Genomic DNA, 8528 nt, shown 5'->3' with positions numbered 1-8528 from the left:
TTTATTCACGCACACATTAGAGATATAACGCACAACTATAGCTATATGGGAGTGTTATCTTTGGAGAATCATTTGCATGATTTAAAATGAGAAGCATGCACACTTAACGTGGATATGAGAAACAGTTACCTGAATCATGTCTAATAGAAAGAGATGTTTGATCTGATCTTTAAGGTGTCCACTCAAGTGCCAGGGCTTAACCCTTTTAGCTGCTGACTCAGGAGGAAGTGAGGTGTGGGAAGTGTTTAAGAAGCCAAGAGAAGTACCGATTTTCTATCAAACCTAGCAAACAGTATGGCTGTTCGATGTGACCTATCTACATTCTAGCCCTCATTCTAAAAAACAAAAACCATTTAGTAACTTATCAAGAAAAGGACATTTCTTCAAAGACAAAAATAAATGTTATGAAGTGTCCATGGAACGATGTACTTAGGCTTGCCATGTTTAGGCAAACAAATAAAAGGCAAAACCAGAAAAAAGAAGGAAGGGCTGAGTTTTAGAAACAGGACCGTGAAGCTTTGTACTTCCTCTTTCCAGCCAGCGCTGAGCAATGGACATCTCTCCGGACAACTGGCACAAGCGCCGCAAGACTGGGGATAAGAGAAAACCCTACCACAATAAGCGGAAGTATGAGCTCAGACGGCCTGCTGCTAACACTAAGACTGGTCCTCGCCGCATACACACATTCCGAGTTCAAGGCAGCAATAAGAAATACCGTGCCCCGAGATTGGATGTTGGGAACTTTTCCTGGGGCTCTTAGTGTTATACTCGCAAAACAAGGATCATTGATATTGTCTACAATACATCCAGTGATGAGCTTGTCTGAACTAAGACCCTGGTGAAGAACTGCATTGTGCTTACTGACAGCACACCATACATACATACATACATACATACATACATACATACATACATACATACATACAGAGAGACAGGCAAGCAGGCAGGCAGGCAGGCAGACAGTGGTACGAGTCCCACTATGCACTGCCCCTGGGCCTCAAGAAGGGGGCTTCCTGAGGAGGAAGAGATTTTAGACAAGAGAGAGAACCATCAGAGAAAATTAAAAAGAAATACGACAAAAGGAAAAAGAATGCCAAAGTCAGCAGTCTTCTTGAAGAGCAGTTCCAGCAGGGCAAGCTTCTCGCCTGTATTGCCTCAAGACCAGGCCAGTGTGGCAGAGCAGACGGCTATGTGCTTGAAAGGCAAGGAGCTGGAGTTCTATCTGCGGAAGATCAAAGCCCAGAAAGGCAAATACGCCTCATTCATAGTGTAATAAAGATGTTTGCTGTTCTATATGGAAAAAAGAAAAAAAGGCAAGACCAATCAACCATCAAACAAACAAAAAGACCAAAAACTGAAAGAATACCCAAGGCATATTAAAGTCTTATTTTTGGTTTAACAGCCACCTAAACTTGACTAGCAATATTCTGTCTTTTCTGGCAACACAAAATTAAATACATGGAACAAGAAATAATCTGTGTTCTCTTGTAAAGGTTATATGAAGGAAAGAAGGTTTGTTCAGAAAACTCAATCCATGGAGATGACCTGTGCGAACTGACTAAGACCACTGTGGAATTCCAACAGCATGGCAAGAGACATTGTCTACAGAGTTTAAAAAAAAAAAAACCCACAGGGCTTGAACTTTGCACTCACTGAAATACTTTGGAAAGAATACCAAGAAGCTGCAAGGTGGCACTGACTCTTAGGAGTTGGGCCACAACCTGGGAATGTAAACTCAGTTGTCATGAGGTAGCATCATAACATGGTGAGTCTGTGTGGCACACTGCAAGATGTACTTCCACGTGAGAAAGGAGACTCAGTGAGTAAGAAGGTAGGCCCTAGATGGTGATGCCTGAAGGAATGGAGATTAAAAACTTATCATGTTTATTGCTTCCTCTCAATAAGGGAGAGAGAAATAACTCACTTGTATGTGTGATGGTTTATATATGCTCGGCCCAGGGAGCGGCACTACTAGAAGGTGTAGCCTTGTTGGAGTAGATGTGTCACTGTGGATGTGGGCTATAAAACCTCATCCTAGCTGCCTGGAAGCCAATATTCTGCTAGCAGCCTTCAGATGAAGATGTAGAACTCTCAGTTACTCCTGCACCATGCCTGCCTGGTTGCTGCCATGTTCCTGCCTTGGTGATCATGGACTGAACCTCTGAACCTGTAAGCCAGCCCCAATTAAATGTTGTTTTTTATAAGACTTGCCTTGGTCATGGTGTCTGTTCACAGCAGTAAAATCATAACTAAGACAGAAGCAAGGTTTGTTTTTTTAAAAATAAATAAATAAATAAATAAATATTTATTTATTTATTTATTTATTTATTTATTTATTTAATGTATGTGAGTACACTGTCATTGTCTTCAGACTCACCAGAAGACAGCATTGGATCCCATTATAGATGGTTGTGATCCTGTGATCCTAAGACCTCTGGAAGAGCAGTCAGTACTTTTAACCACTGAGCCATCTCTTCAGTACAGCAAGGGCTTTGAAAATCACTTTAAAGTGAAGTTTTATTGCGTTCATCTTGGTGAGCACGTGTATACAGTAGGTTCAAAAATCACATGCTGCAGAGGAGAGTGGAAACTTCAACACTACTGCCATTTTTAACTGGATTTTTCTTTGTTTTTAGGGTTAGTACTACACACTATCAGATAGATATTCCCACTAAAAGCCAGTAGTATGTTGTCTCCTTCTTGTGCCAATCAGATGTGCTCTGGAGGACAGATTTTCCCTGAGTTGAGAGGTGCCTATCCTGGTAACTTTAGTACAGAGCCCCCCAGAAGTATCTGTATATGGCAGAGACTGGGGAAGTTAACTAATGACTCATAAAAATGTTAATGGATGAGTTAATTTCAAATATCTGCTCTGTCCAGAAGGCCTTCATATCCAATAACCATCATAGGTATCAAATCTATTGATAATTGGCTCCAACCCAGAGTTGATGGTATGATTTGTCTCAAGAAGGCCCAGGTACCTTGACGTTTCAAAAGGACTCCAAGAGGGAGTGGGCAAGATGACTGAGCAGGTAAAATCACCTGATGTGCAGGTCTGACAACCTGAGTTCAATCTTCAGAACCCTTGCAAAAAGCTGGAAATGGTGGCACATAGCTATAATCCCAGTGAGATGCAGAGACAGGGAAATCACTCAGAAGCTAGAAGGCCAAATAAATTGCAGCATGGCAGAAATAGGGGACCCTGCCTGAGCGCAGTGGACAAAGAGAAGTGATTCCAAAATGTTCTTTGACCTCCACACATGTGGTAGGGCAAGCATATGTCCTCATGTGTGTGCATACAGACACCTACACAATAATAATAATAACACAACAACAATAATAATAGAACAATTTGTTTTCAAGGTAAAAAAAAAATGCTCCAAGAATTTCATTCTTTTGAATCTGAATACTCAAACTACAGGGAACATGAGAATGCCAGGAGAGCTTATGAGATGGACTCTTCAGTTGGTCTGGAGCCCCAGAATTTGCGTTTTTCACTAGGGACAAGATGAAGCTGCTCTTCAGACCACCCTTTGGGAGGCACTGTTCAGAGATGCATTCATTCCTGGCCTATCCCTGATCCTTCAATTCTACTTCCCAGAGGAAGGGAACATGCCAACCAGGACACAATGGACTAGTGAGCAGGTCCATGTAGCTTTGACTGTTCCTTGTCCCATTGCTGACAGGAGTGTGAGGCAGATGCTCACACTGTCCTGGTCAGGAAACAGAGATGGATGCATGTCTTCTCTCTCCATTTACTTAGCCTGTATCTTCTGCCCCCAGAATGGTGCTGCCCACGGGTAAGTTCAGTCTTCCCCACCTTAAGGGAAACAACCTGGATAATTCCTTTCAAGCAATCTCAGGGGCTAGCTTTATCTGTCTGCATAATCCCTCATAGGCACAGCCAGAGGTTTGCCTCCTACATAATTCTAAAAGTACTGTTGAACTGACAGTTGTTGAACCCATTTTTAAGTATTCCTTTCTGCAGGAGTTTGTTTTTTGTTTGTTGTTTTAACGGTTCTCGATCGTGCCATGAATCCATCCCCTTCTGAGCAAGTGTGGTCAAACTCTGGACTGTAACATGGAAACCCAGATGTGCCGATGCATCTAAGTATTGTCCTTTAAAACCAATCAATCAGTAAAGAAGTTGAAAATTTGATAGGGGAGCTTCTATCTGTTAGATTCCCTTATCTGCCTCCTAATTGGTTCTGACCTTGAATGGAAATTGATGAGGTGTCTCTTATCTCTGAGTTCATTCATGTGAACTCCTCTGACTTTTCTAGTGTTGTAGCAGAAAAGATACAAGCAAGAAGGCAGGTATAACCCTGTAAGGGTATCTCCATATAGAGCAAAGTGCTTAACCTGTTGGGTAGCAGAAACGTGTGTGTGTGTGTGTGTGTGTGTGTGTGTGTGTGTGTGTGTGTGTGGTTGATGATGATGTAATGTCTGTGAATGTTTGCTAAGATAAAAATGAAAACAAAAACAATGAGGAGAATTCTCTAGAATAACTCATAGCTCCAGGCTGAGTCTGCTGGGCTCCTTCCACTTCACCCAGTGGTGACTTGGGATGCTGGATTCCTCTGTTATTTCTAATTCACTGTCCCAGTAACAGGCTTTATATTTGTGTTTCCCTATAAGAGCTTGCCTGTGATATTGTAAATCAAATTAATCAGGTTAAAAGTTGGCACACAAAGGGGTCATGGGAGCCCAGTGATGTTTGTTCACAGAACACTGGAGAAGTCTTTAAGGGAATTGCCTGCTAAAATGCTATACATATTACAAATACACATAAATATTCATGTATTCATTGGTGATGGATTGCATGAGTTGAATAATGGACAAAGGTGGTTAGAAAAGCTAGTCTATTAGAAAAATTTAAAATAAAGCCCTTCTGTCTTATAAGCAGAACTTGGAAAACGGCTGTGCCAAGGGTATTTCTTATGCTCAGTTTGTCACCCTATGCAAATTATGGAAAACCATGGGGCACGCTGAACAGTTAAAAGTTTCTTCCCCTCTGAAAGATCTCTCTGACTGTGGAGTATAAGACACTCAGAACAGAGTATGAACAATAATTGTTTTTAAAAATATATTTTACTAGACAGCTTGTCTGAAGGTTCTAGCAGGGGAGTGCAGCTACTAATATACCCTTGATAGAAGATGGGCTCTCCTCTATTTAGGGGAACGTGCAGCTTTGGGAAGGACGTACATGAAGCAGTGGGGGAGGAACTTGGGCAGTTTTGTGGAAATGTAAGGGAGAGGATTAAGGCAGCTGGAGGAGTCAAGGACACTACAAGAAGACCTACAGAGTCAACTAACTTGGGCCCATGGGAACTCACAGAGAACCAAAGAGCACACAGGGGCTGGACCTAGGCCCCCTACACATTTGGAGCAGATGTGCTCTTGGTCTTCATGTGGGACCCCTAAGAAGTGGAGTGGAGGATGTCTCTGACTCTGTTTCTTGCCATTGGATGCTCCTCCCCTACCTGGACTGCCTGGTTGGGCCTCATTGGGAAAGGAGGTGCTTAGTCCTGCTGAGATTAGATGTTCCAGGGTGGGCTGGTACCCAAGGGGGCCTTGTTCTACTCTGAGGAGATGAGGAGGAAGCAATGGTAGAGGGATTGTGAGGGTGGGACTGGAGAAGAGGGAGAAGACTGTGCTCAGGGATATAAAGTGAACAAATAAACAAATTAATGAAAAAGAAAAAATAGGTTTTTACATTTCTGTGTATGTTTGCTCAGAAGACAGATTGAGGGAGTTGCTTCTCTCCTCCATGTGTGTTTTAGGAATTGAACTCAGGCCATCAGGCTTGGTGACAAGCATCTTTATGTATTGAGGCATCTTGCTGGTGAGAGTTTGAAAAATGATAGACTTTTTTTTTTTAACTAGGTCACAGATCCAGAGAAATAAACCATTTGACCATTTTCCCCTATGGTTTAAGTGATATATACAATAAATAAATACAGAATAATTGTTGCTGATAAGAATCAACTGCCAAGTTTGGAATTTCTATTTCTATATTCCCTACTTTCATAGTAAATCTCACATTTTAAAATCTGGATCGTCTGGATTTCTAAATGGCTAAATAAGCCCATATTATTATCATATGGAAATTCAAAGAATGATTCAGCCTAAATTCTGTCACTAGGCAATATCACCTCTCCATCTTTAAAGAAAAATGGTCTTTTTGGTCTATTCAACTTCTTCAGATCTGGGTCCTGTAACTTTGTATGTTAACTCTTGTTAGCCCCACACTCCTCTGGACATGACCCTGGCTTTCTCTTTCTCATTAGAAAATCCTCTGCTGCTTGCTTCCTGGCCTGTGTGATTTTAGTAAATGACTGTGTTGGTCTGAGTTCTCCTGAGAAACAGATTCTGCCTTACCCTTTTTCTGAAAATCGCCTGATATTCTGGGTTCTTTCATTCTAATCCTGACATGGCTTTGGCCAGTCCCTGAATTCTCTCCAGTTTGTTTTCTGGGTAATGAATGAGTAAGAATTAGAGGGGGGAGGGAGGAAGGGAGGGAGGGAGGGAGGGAGGGAAGGGGGCAGGGAGGGAGGGAGGAAGAGAGGGGGGCAGGGAGGGAGGGAGAGAGAGAGAGAAGAAGAAGAAGAGGAGGAGGAGGAGGGGAGAGGAAGAGGAAGAGGAAGAGGAAGGGGAAGAGGAAGAGGAAGAGGAGAGACTTATATGGGCTGAGATATCCCATAATCTACGTCCTTACGTTGCAGAGACAATGATGCCAGTTAAGCATGATCTTGACAAACAAAACCAACATTGCAATGGAAAGATTCAGGTTCTTGTACTCTTCAGGCTTTGACTGACTGGATGAGGCCCACCCACACTGGGGAGGGCAATTTGCTTTACTGAGTCTGTCAACAACAGTGTTTAGTCATCTTCTAAAATGCTCAAAAACAAACCATGAGATCATGTTTAATCAAATATCTGGGTCCTCCACAACCTAGTCAAGGTCACGCATTAAAATTAACCCTTGAACCAGCATGCTCTTTCTTAGACCTCTCAAATATCTGCACAGCCCTCGAAAGACATGGAGACAAACTCTTGTGACAGCCGGACTGAGCTCAGGACAGTTCGTTCCCCCTTGGAGAAAGAAATCCCTATTGATATAACCAGTCATCAAAGTGTGAAGGGGTTCTGAATGGAATAAAAAAACAGCTCTTGCTGATTGACTGTTTACCGAAGAAGCTACCGTCTTCATTCAAACTTGCCTCCTTCCAATTTTAACTCTAGATAAACCCTGAGAGACCTAAATGTGTCTGATAGACATCTGTGATCTGATTTGAGTGTTACTGGTAACAACAGTGGCTATACTGCAGTTATTCTTTTATTGAATAGCTATTTGGTGCCAGGCATCCCACATGCCTGTTTCATATACCCCTGCCTTCCCATATGATTGATTTCACAACCCTACTTGATACATGAGAAAATCCGTGCATACACTTAGCTTCCCTCATGCAAATGACAGATTGTGAGCTGTTCAGTGTAAAAGCCTGTCTGTCCTTATTGCCTTCCCAGGCCACCTAGAGGCAAACCCAGCAAGTGTGCAGGCTTGGCCTATCCTGGATTCCAGGGACCATCGTCATGAGTCATATTAGAGAGCTCTGAGCCTGAGTCATGATCAGAGGTGTTTGACTGGATCTTGATGTCTTTCCCACCTGACCAATCATCCTACACATAATAGGCAAAGACTGAGACTTGAGTGGCTGGTTGATTGATTGAGGATAAGTGTAGCCTTCTTGTGATGATATCAACTCCTCTGATTCTGTTAGCAAGTCAAATTAAACAAGGTTTCCCTATATTACCTCCTTTCTGGAAGTCACCTGATAGTCAGGGTCCTTACAATCTACTTAAAGCATGGCTTTAGTCATTCCCTGAAATTTATTCAACTTGGTTTTCTCCTTTTAAAAAGAAAAGATGGAACTAGATGTGTCTCATTTTCCATAGATGCTGTCTAGGTAAATGATGTGGTGAGACTGACAATTGATATAAGAGTTTCCTTGGATACTCAGTGATTGTAAAGAAGAAGACATCCAGTCTTTCATTCCAGAAAGGAGCTTATGTCATGAATACAGTTGGAAGTAGACTGGCATGCTGTCAGTAGGAGACTACTTATTTTTATTATTATTTTATTTTGAGATGGAGTCTTACTGACTCTAGACTGATCTTAAATTCCCTATGTAGCTGAGGATGGCCCTGAACTTTAGATCTTCCTATCTCTACCACACTTATGATTCATGTGGTCCTGGCAGTTGGACCCAGGTCTTTGTGTATGGTAGATAAGCATTCCACTAATTGAAGAATTTTTTTAAAGAAGTTGTTAGATTTGAGCCAGAAGCAGAGGTGACAGGCAGAACAGCTTAAGCTTAAGCCAGTGCTCTGTCAGGTTAGGCAAGATGGAGTCTTTTTTTTTTTTTTTTTTAAATATTTTTTTTTAGGTATTTTCCTCATTTACATTTCCAATGCTATTCCAAAAGTCCCCCATACCTTCCCCCCCCACTCCCCTACCCACCCAC

General features: G+C 42.0%; 1 pseudogene; it reads left to right on the top strand.

Moving 5' to 3' along the window:
* Positions 1-550: 550 nt before the first annotated feature.
* LOC110306647 overlaps positions 551-8528 on the top strand; it is a 25833-nt pseudogene continuing 17855 nt past the window's right edge.

Source organism: Mus caroli, chromosome 12, assembly GCF_900094665.2.
Source record: "Mus caroli chromosome 12, CAROLI_EIJ_v1.1, whole genome shotgun sequence".
NCBI classification, from domain to species: domain Eukaryota; kingdom Metazoa; phylum Chordata; class Mammalia; order Rodentia; family Muridae; genus Mus; species Mus caroli.
The sequence above is the reverse complement of the archived record's forward strand: the minus strand, read 5'-3'. Positions and strand labels throughout refer to the sequence as shown.